At 60.8% G+C, this 12500-nt stretch overlaps 2 non-coding genes across 2 annotated transcripts; both read left to right on the top strand.

Moving 5' to 3' along the window:
* The first annotated feature begins 7742 nt into the window (after positions 1-7742).
* LOC142790940 (small subunit ribosomal RNA) lies at positions 7743-9557 on the top strand. Its single transcript, XR_012889877.1, has one exon. It is a non-coding gene; the product is annotated as a small subunit ribosomal RNA (ribosomal RNA).
* A 1719-nt stretch (positions 9558-11276) lies between these two features.
* On the top strand, positions 11277-11429 carry LOC142790915 (5.8S ribosomal RNA). The gene has a single exon (XR_012889852.1). It is a non-coding gene; the product is annotated as a 5.8S ribosomal RNA (ribosomal RNA).
* The last annotated feature ends 1071 nt before the right edge of the window (positions 11430-12500 follow it).

A 12500-nucleotide genomic window follows, 5' to 3' on the forward strand; every position in this document is an offset into this window, starting at 1 on the left:
CCGGCAGACGCGTTTTTTTTTTCTTTCGCCCCGGCTGACGCAGTTTTCGCGCCGCCCCGGCAGACGCGGTTTTCGCGGCGCCCCGGCAGACGCGGTTTTTTGCGCCGCCCCGGCTGACGCAGTTCGGACTTGGCACTTTTTGGCTGAGCCTGGCTGGCGGCCCACTCACTCGATCGCCATGTCTGTTTGCCACAGTTTTCCCGGTGGTGCCGCACCCGGGCTCGCCCCGGCTGACGCAGTTTTCGCGCCGCCCCGGCTGACGCGGTTTCGTGCCGCCCCGGCAGACGCGGTTTTTTGCGCCGCCCCGGCTGACGCGGTTTTTTGCCGCCCCGGCTGACGCAGTTCGGACTTGGCACTTTTCGGCTGTGCCTGGCTGGCGGCCCACTCACTCGATCGCCATGTCTGTTTGCCACAGTTTTCCCGGTGGTGCCGCACCCGGGCTCGCCCCGGCAGACGCGTTTTTTTTTTTTCTTTCGCCCCGGCTGACGCAGTTTTCGCGCCGCCCCGGCTGACGCGGTTTCGTGCCGCCCCGGCAGACGCGGTTTTTTGCGCCGCCCCGGCTGACGCGGTTTTTGCCGCCCCGGCTGACGCAGTTCGGACTTAGCACTTTTTGGCTGAGCCTGGCTGGTGGCCCACTCACTCGATCGCCATGTCTGTTAGCCACAGTTTTCCCGGTGGTGCCGCACCCGGGCTCGCCCCGGCTGACGCAGTTTTCGCGCCGCCCCGGCTGACGCGGTTTCGTGCCGCCCCGGCAGACGCGGTTTTCGCGCCGCCCCGGCTGACGCGGTTTTTGCCGCCCCGGCTGACGCAGTTCGGACTTAGCACTTTTCGGCTGTGCCTGGCTGGCGGCCCACTCACTCGATCGCCATGTCTGTTTGCCACAGTTTTCCCGGTGGTGCCGCACCCGGGCTCGCCCCGGCTGACGCAGTTTTCGCGCCGCCCCGGCTGACGCGGTTTCGTGCCGCCCCGGCAGACGCGGTTTTCGCGCCGCCCCGGCTGACGCGGTTTCGTGCCGCCCCGGCAGACGCGGTTTTTTGCCGCCCCAGCTGACGCAGTTCGGACTTAGCACTTTTTGGCTGAGCCTTGCTGGCGGCCCACTCACTCGATCGCCATGTCTGTTTGCCACAGTTTTCCCGGTGGTGCCGCACCCGGGCTCGCCCCGGCAGACGCGTTTTTTTTTTCTTTCGCCCCGGCTGACGCAGTTTTCGCGCCGCCCCGGCAGACGCGGTTTTCGCGCCGCCCCGGCAGACGCGGTTTTTTGCGCCGCCCCGGCTGACGCGGTTTTTTGCCGCCCCGGCTGACGCAGTTCGGACTTGGCACTTTTTGGCTGAGCCTGGCTGGCGGCCCACTCACTCGATCGCCATGTCTGTTTGCCACAGTTTTCCCGGTGGTGCCGCACCCGGGCTCGCCCCGGCTGACGCAGTTTTCGCGCCGCCCCGGCTGACGCGGTTTCGTGCCGCCCCGGCAGACGCGGTTTTTTGCGCCGCCCCGGCTGACGCGGTTTTTTGCCGCCCCGGCTGACACGGTTCGGACTTTGCACTTTTCGGCTGTGCCTGGCTGGCGGCCCACTCACTCGATCGCCATGTCTGTTTGCCACAGTTTTCCCGGTGGTGCCGCACCCGGGCTCGCCCCGGCAGACGCGTTTTTTTTTTTTTTTCTTTCGCCCCGGCTGACGCAGTTTTCGCGCCGCCCCGGCTGACGCGGTTTCGTGCCGCCCCGGCAGACGCGGTTTTTTGCGCCGCCCCGGCTGACGTGGTTTTTGCCGCCCCGGCTGACGCAGTTCGGACTTTGCACTTTTTGGCTGAGCCTGGCTGGCGGCCCACTCACTCGATCGCCATGTCTGTTTGCCACAGTTTTCCCGGTGGTGCCGCACCCGGGCTCGCCCCGGCAGACGCGTTTTTTTTTTTTCCTTCGCCCCGGCAGACGTGGTTCCCCCCCCCCCCTCCGTCTTTCTTTTTGTTTTTTTTTTCGCCGCGGCTGAAGTGGATTTTTCGGTGCCTCGACGCCCCGGTAGTCGCGGTTTTTCCGTTTCCGCACGGCCCCGGCTGACGCTGCTCGGTCACAGTCGCCTTTTGTGGTGATTGCAGACTTCTTGAGCGCGGGTGTTTTTTTTTTTTGTTGTTGTTGTTGTTTTATTACGCATTCGCTCCAGCAGACGCTGTTTAGACTTTTTGTTTCCTCTTTTATCCTGCGACGAGGTGACGAGGTTTATTCGGTGCCCCGCCGCCCCGGCTGAAGTGATTTTTCCTGTCCCGTGCCGCCCCGGCTGACGCGGTTGGGACTTCGCGTTTGTTCGGCCGCCACGGGTTTTGGCGCACTCGCTCGGTTGCTTGTTGTTGCCACTTGTTGCGAACCCAGGTTTCTTGAGCGAGCGCGGGCGTTTTTTCTTCCTTTCTTTCTTTGTTCTATGTGTTAGCGAATCGGCCTTTAATATCACACGAGGACTCACAACCAACAATTTTCAGTTTGAAGTGTAAAAAATCTGCAGGTGTTGACGTAACTGACTTGCCCCGTACCCTTGAGTACATCCATGAAGTTCTCGTAGTACTACTAAATCGCATTATTCCAAGTGGAGAAATTCCCATAAACTTGCAAACCTCTACACGAAAATCGGTGCGCGTGATAAAGTTGAAAATTATCGTCCGATATCAAATGTGCCTTCTATAACACAAATTCTAGGAAAAAAAAAAAAAAACACTTGTTCGCCGTTTTCTGCGCCGTGACTGGCAGCACTCCGGCGAAGCGAAACGGGGTCGATTCGAGCACGATATCGGCGTCTTTCGACGTGCTCGCCGGCGACCGTCGCACGAGTACGTCGCACGAGCGCGTCTGCCGGGGCGCCGTTTGCGAAGCCGACGCAAAAGTGGGAACCGCCGCTCGGATGATCGCCGCTTTCGGCAGAGTGAGTGTTGGCACTCCGGGGAAGCGAAACAGCGTGAATGCGCCCACGAAATCGGCGTATTTTGAAGTGCCCGCCGGCGACCGTCGCACGAGTACGGTAAACCGCGTCAGCCGGGGCGTAGTTCGGGACGCCGACGAAAAAGTGGGAAGCGCAACTCGGATCTTCGCCGTTTTTGCAGGAGTGAGTGGCGGCCCTCCTGCGAGACCAAGAAGCATCGATTCGTGCACGAATTCGGCGCCTTTCGACGTGATCGCCGGCGACCGTCGCTCGAGTAGGGCAAACCGCGTCTGCCGGGGCGGGCTTCGGGACGCCGATGCGAAAGTGGGAAACGCTGCTCGGATGTTCGCCGTTTTTGGCCGAGTGAGTGCTGGCACACGGGCGAAGCCAAACGGGGCCGATTACGGCACGATATCGGCGTCTTTCGACGTGCCCGCCGGCGACCGTCGCACGAGTACGGTAAACCGCGTCAGCCCGGGCGGAGTTCGGGACGCCGATGCGAAAGTGGAGAACGCCGCTCGGATCTTCGCCGTTTTTGGAGGAGTGAGTGGCGGCACTCCGGAGAAGCCAAGGAGCGCCAATTAGCGCACGATATCGGCGTCTTTCGACGCGCTCGCCGGCGACCGTCGCACGAGTAGGGCAAACCGCGTCTGCCGGGGCGGGGTTTACGACGCCGACGCAAAAGTGGGAACCGCCGCTCGGATGTTGGCCGTTTTTGGCAGAGTGAGTGCTGGCACTCCGGCGACGCGAAAGAGCGCGAATGCGCCCACGAAAGTGGCGTATTTGGACGTGCGTGACGGCGACCGCTGCAGGAGTACGAAAAACCACGTCAGCCGGGGCGAGCGACACACGGCGGTCTGGGTGCTTATCGCTGCTATTATAGGGGCACCCCGGCAGACGCAGAAAAAAAAAAAATTTTTCGACCTTCTTTTTTGCTGGTCGAGCTCGGGTAACCCAGGTCGCAATGGGAGCCGCGCACGAAAGCGGCGTCGCGAGACGCGTTCGCGGTCGCTAGTCGCACGAGCTCGGCAACCGCGTCAGCCGGCGCGGAGTTCGGGATGCCGACGGCTAAGTGGGTACCGCTGCTCGGATGTTCGCCGTTTTTGGCCGAGTGAGTGCTGGCACTCCGGTGAAGCCAAGGAGCGCCAATTCGTGCACGATATCGGCGTCTTTCGACGTGCCCGCCGGCCACCGCCGCACGAGTACGGCAAACCGCGTCTGCCGGGGCGGGGTTCGCGACGCGTACGCAATAGTGGGAACCGTCGCTCGGATGTTCGTCGTCTTTGGCCGAGCGAGTGCTGGCACTCCGGCGAAGCGAAACGGGGCCGATTCGGGCACGATATCGGCGTATTTCGACGTGCTCGCCGGCGACCGTCGCACGAGTACGGCAAAGCGCGTCTGCCGGGGCGAGGTTTGCGACGCCGACGAAAAAGTGGGAAGCGCCGCTCGGATCTTCGCCGTTTTTGCAGGAGTGAGTGGCGGCCCTCCTGCGAGACCAAGAAGCATCGACTCGCGCACGATATCGGTGTCTTTCGACGTGCCCGCCGGCCACCGCCGCACGAGTACGGCAAACCGCGTATGCCGGGGCGGGGTTGGCGACGCCGACGCAAAAGTGGGAACCGCCACTAGGATGTTCGCCGTTTTTGGCAGAGTGAGTGCTGGCACTCCGGCGAAGCGAAAGAGCGCGAATGCGCCCACGAAAGTGGCGTGTTTGGACGTGCTTGACGACGACCACCGCAGGAAAACGAAAAACCACGTCAGCCGGGGCGAGCGACCCATGGCGGTCTGGGTGCTTATCGCTGCTATTATAGGGGCACCCCGGCAGACGCAAAAAAAAAAAAAAAAATTTTTTTCGACATTCTTTTTTGCTCGTCGACCTCGGGTGACCCAGGTCGCAGTGGGAGCCGCGCACGAAAGCGGCGTCGCGAGACGGCTTCGCGGTCGCTAGTCGCACGAGCTCGGCAACCGCGTCTGCCGGGGGCGGAGTTCGGGACGCCGACGGCTAAGTGGGAACCGCCGCTCGGATGTTCGCCGTTTGTGGCCGAGTGAGTGCTGGCACTCCGGCGAAGCCAAACGGGGCCGATTCCGGCACGATATCGGCGTCTTTCTACGTGCTCGCCGGCGACCGTCGCACGAGTACGGCAAAGTGCGTCTGCCGGGGCGGGGTTTGCGACGCGTACGCAATAGTGAGAACCGTCGCTCGGATGTTCGTCGTCTTTCGCCGAGCCAGTGCTGGCAATCCGGCGAAGCCGAACGGAGCCGATTCGGGCACGATATCGGCGTCTTTCCACGTGCTCGCCGGCGACCGTCGCACGAGTACGGTAAACCGCGTCAGCCGGGGCGGAGTTCGGGACGCCGATGCGAAAGTGGGAAGCGCCGCTCGGATCTTCGCCGTTTTTGGAGGAGTCAGTGGCGGCACTCCGGTGAAGCCAAGGTGCGCCAATTCGCGCACGATATCGGCGTCTTTCGACGTGCCCGCCGGCCACCGTCGCACGAGTACGGCAAACCTCGTCTGCCGGGGCGGGGTTTGACGCCGACGCAAAAGTGGGAACCGCCGCTCGGATGTTCGCCGTTTTTGGCAGAGTGAGTGCTGGCACTCCGGCGAAGCGAAAGAGCGCGAATGCGCCCACGAAAGTGGCGTGTTTGGACGTGCTTGACGACGACCACCGCAGGAAAACGAAAAACCACGTCAGCCGGGGCGAGCGACCCATGGCGGTCTGGGTGCTTATCGCTGCTATTATAGGGGCACCCCGGCAGACGCAAAAAAAAAAAAAATTTTTTTCGACATTCTTTTTTGCTCGTCGACCTCGGGTGACCCAGGTCGCAGTGGGAGCCGCGCACGAAAGCGGCGTCGCGAGACGGCTTCGCGGTCGCTAGTCGCACGAGCTCGGCAACCGCGTCTGCCGGGGCGGAGTTCGGGACGCCGACGGCTAAGTGGGAACCGCCGCTCGGATGTTCGCCGTTTGTGGCCGAGTGAGTGCTGGCACTCCGGCGAAGCCAAACGGGGCCGATTCCGGCACGATATCGGCGTCTTTCTACGTGCTCGCCGGCGACCGTCGCACGAGTACGGCAAAGTGCGTCTGCCGGGGCGGGGTTTGCGACGCGTACGCAATAGTGAGAACCGTCGCTCGGATGTTCGTCGTCTTTCGCCGAGCCAGTGCTGGCACTCCGGCGAAGCCGAACGGAGCCGATTCGGGCACGATATCGGCGTCTTTCCACGTGCTCGCCGGCGACCGTCGCACGAGTACGGTAAACCGCGTCAGCCGGGGCGGAGTTCGGGACGCCGATGCGAAAGTGGGAAGCGCCGCTCGGATCTTCGCCGTTTTTGGAGGAGTCAGTGGCGGCACTCCGGTGAAGCCAAGGTGCGCCAATTCGCGCACGATATCGGCGTCTTTCGACGTGCCCGCCGGCCACCGTCGCACGAGTACGGCAAACCTCGTCTGCCGGGGCGGGGTTTGCGACGCCGACGCAAAAGTGGGAACCGCCGCTCGGATGTTCGCCGTTTTTGGCAGAGTGAGTGCTGGCACTCCGGCGAAGCGAAAGAGCGTGAATGCGCCCACGAAAGTAGCGTATTTGGACGTGCTTGACGGCGACCGCCGCAGGAGTACGAAAAACCACGTCAGCCGGGGCGAGCGACCCACGGCGGTCTGGGTGCTTATCGCTGCTATTATAGGGGCACCCCGGCAGACGCAGAAAGAAAAAAAAAAATGGGGACATGGCGTGCGTCACCGTGCGGCTTCGCAGCGTTGCCGAAGTCGCCGAGCCCTTCGACTGAGCCGAACGGCGGACAGGGAACGTTGGTCGGCCGTTCTAACCTGTCGGTGCCACGCCGAGACGTCGTTAAGGAAAACCGCGTCGTGGGCCTCTACGACGCCGTCGAGTCGTTGTACGTTTGGTGTCCAGCGTGTCGGCGGCGAGTAGCGGACACGTCGTTCACGACTTCGGTCTTTCGCAGTCGACGCGAACTTGCGGAGAGTCGTGGTGCCTCACGTTTTCGGCAGAAACCGCGGCGGAATTTTCCCGTGCGTGCGCGCACGACCTCGGTGCTGTGCCGTCAGCGTAGTGTTGCACAAACTCGTGGCCTACCCAAGGTGCGGTACGTTTGCGGCCGTATCCTCGGTGGGAATTTCGTGAGTAGGGTCGCAAATTCTACGACCTCGGCGGGTTTGAGAGCGACGTAGACTTGTGGCACGCTCAACATGCCACACGTTTCGGGGCACACCCGCGGTGAAATTTTCTCGAGTACGCTCGTATTAGGGCCCAAGGAGGTCTGGGTACTTATCGCTGCTATTATGTGGGGGTTCTCGTGAGCGGCGTACGCGAAAGCGACCGGGTGTCTGATATGCGGCGGGCTTCGGCCTCGTCAAGCGTGTCCTCGGGTCTGCTCCAGGGGAATCCACGGCAGTCGTCTGCAGCCTCATCCGCTTGATGCGTTAGGGGCTGGTTGTCGGACGGTGCCGTTTTACCACGATATCGAGGTGTGTTCCGTGTCGTCCTCGGGCGATTCAGATGCGAAAGCGCCGAAGACGCGGGCGTGACCCGTCATCTGGCGGCTTTGCAGTCTCGGCTCCGTTGCTAGTTCCGGCCGGTCCACCGACAGTGCAGCGGGCTTGGGCAACCCGCACGGCGCGACCGAGTCGATGCAACGAAAAAGAGCGAGCATGAACGTGCTTCTTGCCGCACGGCTCCCACTCGTCTTTCGGGAAGGTTGTGCCGTAGCGAGCTCGAACGCCGTCATCTCGGAGTGCAAAATAAGCGTGTTGGGGCGCCTGAAGGTGGCCTCCGCCGCACACAGACTGCGTCCGGCCCGCCGAGGGCGAGGACGGACGCGCAGTCGAACGATTACCTGGTTGATCCTGCCAGTAATCATATGCTTGTCTCAAAGATTAAGCCATGCATGTCTAAGTACATGCCGAAATAAGGCGAAACCGCGAATGGCTCATTAAATCAGTTATGGTTCCTTAGATCGTTTCTTCCTACTTGGATAACTGTGGCAATTCTAGAGCTAATACATGCAGTGAGCCTGGAGCCCTTTGGGTAACGGGTGCTTTTATTAGACCAAGATCGATCGGGTTTCGGCCCGTATTGTGTGGTGACTCTGGATAACTTTGTGCTGATCGCATGGCCACGAGCCGGCGACGTTTCTTTCAAGTGTCTGCCTTATCAACTTTCGATGGTAGGTTACTTGCTTACCATGGTTGTTACGGGTAACGGAGAATCAGGGTTCGATTCCGGAGAGGGAGCCTGAGAAACGGCTACCACATCCAAGGAAGGCAGCAGGCGCGCAAATTACCCACTCCCGGCACGGGGAGGTAGTGACGAAAAATAACAATACGGGACTCTTTTGAGGCCCCGTAATTGAAATGAGTACACTCTAAATCCTTTAACGAGGATCAATTGGAGGGCAAGTCTGGTGCCAGCAGCCGCGGTAATTCCAGCTCCAATAGCGTATACTAAAGCTGCTGCGGTTAAAAAGCTCGTAGTTGGATCTCAGTTCCAGACGAGTAGTGCATCTACCCGATGCGACGGCTCGGACTGAACATCATGCCGGTTCTTTCTTGGTGCACTTCATTGTGTGCCTCGAGATGGCCGGTGCTTTTACTTTGAAAAAATTAGAGTGCTCAACGCAGGCGAGTCGCCTGAATAAACTTGCATGGAATAATAGAACAAGACCTCGTTTCTGTTCTGTTGGTTTTTGGAATACGAGGTAATGATTAAGAGGGACGGACGGGGGCATTCGTATTGCGGCGCTAGAGGTGAAATTCTTGGACCGTCGCAAGACGAACTACTGCGAAAGCATTTGCCAAGAATGTTTTCATTGATCAAGAACGAAAGTCAGAGGTTCGAAGGCGATCAGATACCGCCCTAGTTCTGACCATAAACGATGCCAACCAGCGATCCGCCTGAGTTACTCAAATGACTCGGCGGGCAGCTTCCGGGAAACCAAAGTATTTGGGTTCCGGGGGAAGTATGGTTGCAAAGCTGAAACTTAAAGGAATTGACGGAAGGGCACCACCAGGAGTGGAGCCTGCGGCTTAATTTGACTCAACACGGGAAAACTTACCCGGCCCGGACACTGGGAGGATTGACAGATTGAGAGCTCTTTCTTGATTCGGTGGATGGTGGTGCATGGCCGTTCTTAGTTGGTGGAGCGATTTGTCTGGTTAATTCCGATAACGAACGAGACTCTAGCCTATTAAATAGGTGCGGGGTTCCCAGCACCTTACAACCTTCTTAGAGGGACAAGCGGCTCCTAGCCGCACGAAACAGAGCAATAACAGGTCTGTGATGCCCTTAGATGTCCGGGGCCGCACGCGCGCTACACTGAAGGAAGCAGCGTGTCTTTATCCCTGTCTGAAAAGACTGGGTAACCCGTGGAACTTCTTTCGTGATTGGGATAGGGGCTTGCAATTGTTCCCCTTGAACGAGGAATTCCCAGTAAGCGCGAGTCATAAGCTCGCGTTGATTACGTCCCTGCCCTTTGTACACACCGCCCGTCGCTACTACCGATTGAATGATTTAGTGAGGTCTTCGGACCGATGTCCGGCGCGGCCTTTCGGTTGCGCCGGTCTGTTGGAAAGATGACCAAACTTGATCATTTAGAGGAAGTAAAAGTCGTAACAAGGTTTCCGTAGGTGAACCTGCGGAAGGATCATTAACGGATTGTGAAGGGTGAGCGCCTCAGCTGCGTCTGCGCCCGACACTTTCTGCCGCTGACCCCGTTTGGACGCGGGGTCGGCTTTTCCCCACGGGGCTGCCTGAATGTGGAGCGGCACCCCGTGACAAATTGTTGCGCCCAGCGGACGCCAACACCGCGACCTTGGACGGTCGGCCAGGTGGCGGACGCGGGTACAAACGGCGCAACGCACTCATAGGTCGGCTTTCGACCCGCCACTGCACCGTGGCTCGAAGCGCTCGAAATGCGCGACCCGACCGCTGCGGGACCGCCTAGTACTGTAAACAGGAGCGGCGGAGCGCGAACGGCGAGTCGTGGTTACGTCGGTAGAAGGCGAGGCTGCGCGTTCCCGAAACGCCAGCCGAGTGCCCTCCCGACCGTTCGAGCGTGCAAGAACGAGACCCGACAATCGCGCGGCGACTGCCAAGTACGAGAGGAACGGCACAAGCGTCGGCGGTCGGTCAAGGAACTGGCGATGTGACGGGTCCGCTGTGCACCAGTGCATACCGTCCCGCCGTCCGCGGCAAGCGCCTCCGCGTCCTCGGGTGACGGAGGCTGCCGGTCGGTTCTTGCAGGCGAGGGATCTCGCTGGCACCGGTTCGCGTTGACGCGCGGCCGGTCATGGCACGGCGATGCGACGGCCGAGGTGCGCAGTACTCGATGGAGGAACCGCACGCTCCGATGACCGTCCCGCCCTCCGCGGCGTATGCGTACCGACCGTAATGGTTGCAGCAGCGCCGGCCGGCTTTTGAATTCGCCACACGAAACACGGTGCGAGATCGCGGTTAGGGGAGCGTCGACGTTGCCAGGCGTTTTGCTTGCTGCCGAGGGAAAGGCGGCACGGCCACGTCGCGCTCGTCGCGATTAGCGGGTCTGCGCGCTTTGGGAAGGTGCCGCAACGACTTGCCGAAAGAGGAAGCACGGAAGAACGAGGGACTTGGACGTCCCGACAATTGAACGCACTTGCGGCCAGGCCCTTGCTGGCTTCGTTCTTCCGCCTCGAGTAGGCTCGTACGCGGCTCCGGCGCCGAAAGTGGTCCTTGGCACCGACTTCGGTGGACGTGGGAAGTGCCGCGCAAGTACGGCGCGCCTGGCTCCACCTGTTGGCTAAAGTAGGCAGCCGGATCGGCATTTTGGTGTGCGGTGGCAAACCGTGGATGCGAAAAAAGCTTGTGCGATTTCGTGGAACAAAAAGCGGGGGTCCCCCTTTTTATGCGGAGGAGACCGACCCGCCCGCCGTGGTGAACCGCGACGCCACGGTAAAAACGGGAGAGGCTTGTCGATGGGACCGTGCATCCCGCGCTCCACGGAGGCCGGGAGGCGGCCGCCCGAGGAAATGTGTAGCCGTCGAGGCCCGCATCTGCGTGCACTCTTATCCAAATGGGTGTACCGCAGGCATTTTCTGGTTAGGCGGGCCAATGAGAGCGAGCACACAACGATACCTACGGGTCCGGCTTGGAGAACCGGCTTCGACGCCTCCCGAGTATTTATAGAGGGGTGGACCACGAAAGCACTCGCAAGTAGCGGAAGCGAAACGCCGTCCGAAACACACCGTTTGCTCGATTTGCGGCAGCCGAAAAAGGCGCGGCAGAGTTTTGGAGTCCAAGCGTGCGCTGAAAAGCGCCCTTCTTGGCCACTGTTTGGCCGAGTGCCAGAAACGTTTGGTTTTGACTGTACGGAATTGAACAAACACTTTTTCACGACTCTAAGCGGTGGATCACTCGGTTCTCGGGTCGATGAAGAACGCAGCCAGCTGCGAGACTTGGTGTGAATTGCAGGACACACTGAGCACTGATTCTTTGAACGCACATTGCGGCCTTGGGTCTTCCCTTGGCTTCGTCTGTCTGAGGGTCGGATCACATATCAAGAGAGCCTTCGGCGCACAAGGGAACGTGAGCCGTCGACTCGTTTTGACCGCGTCGGCAACACGGACAGCACGCTGAACACCTCACAGCGAGCGCCAACAGCGGCCACTCAAGGGCGAGACGGTGGCGACCGTCGTGCCAGAGCCCAACCGAAACGGGGGCGACCGACTGCATTGAGGATGTGGCACCTCGTTGAGACCGCCGCAGGACTTCGAGTCGGAAGGAAGCCTGCAGGGAAAGTGCGGTCGAGGTTGCGTACTCCTCTCTGCGACCGGGCGCGCAAGAGCTGCGAGAGCCACGGACGCGCAACTTTAACGCACGGTAAACACGAGGAGCGAAAGCCGGCCAGCAAAGCTTCTCCAGCCGTGCGCAAAGTGCGCGAGATCGCAGCCTTGCGTTGCGCTTGTTGCCCTCGAAGTAAGCAGGGTGTCCCGTAGACCGGGCGCTCGAACACGCTGCGGGGCCGTGCCTCCTCCAGGCTTTGCCGCGCGAACAGGGAACGTTCGCGCGCAAAGCGCAGGGAGGTGAGGAGGCTGCGCCCGACGTTTGCGGTTCGCTGCGTACGCGGTTGATGCGGAGAGCACGGCGCGACGACTTGCCGCGAAGCGGAAAAAGTCTCCCGCACGAGTTGGCGAAACGTTGGCGAAGCTTAAGGCGTTCTCGTCGTAGTCCGCCGTCGGTCTAAGTGCTTCGCAGTTCCCGTCCCGTTCAAAAAACTGGGCCACTCCAGTTGGGGCGGGGGCGACGCTACACGAGACGATGCCTCTCGCCAGGCTGCGTGGCTGCCCTTGCGGCGGCGGCGACTGGCCTCGGCGGTGTTTGGGCTTTCGACACGGTCGTTTATCACGCAACTGCTCGGACGACGCACGCGCGCAGCGGAATGCCGCTTGCCAGCCTTGTGAAGATGTGACCCTGTACAGGGTTGCGGGCGCACTTGGTAGGGCGTCGTACTCGGTTCGCGATGGGTTTACGAACGTGTCCCGTCACTTCCACGTCACACCGGTTGTGCGCCGCACGCGTGCAGCGGGGAAGCCGATTGCCAGCCTTGTGAAGAAGTGGC

This window comes from Rhipicephalus microplus, unplaced genomic scaffold, assembly GCF_043290135.1.
Source record: "Rhipicephalus microplus isolate Deutch F79 unplaced genomic scaffold, USDA_Rmic scaffold_134, whole genome shotgun sequence".
Taxonomy (NCBI): Eukaryota; Metazoa; Arthropoda; class Arachnida; order Ixodida; family Ixodidae; genus Rhipicephalus; species Rhipicephalus microplus.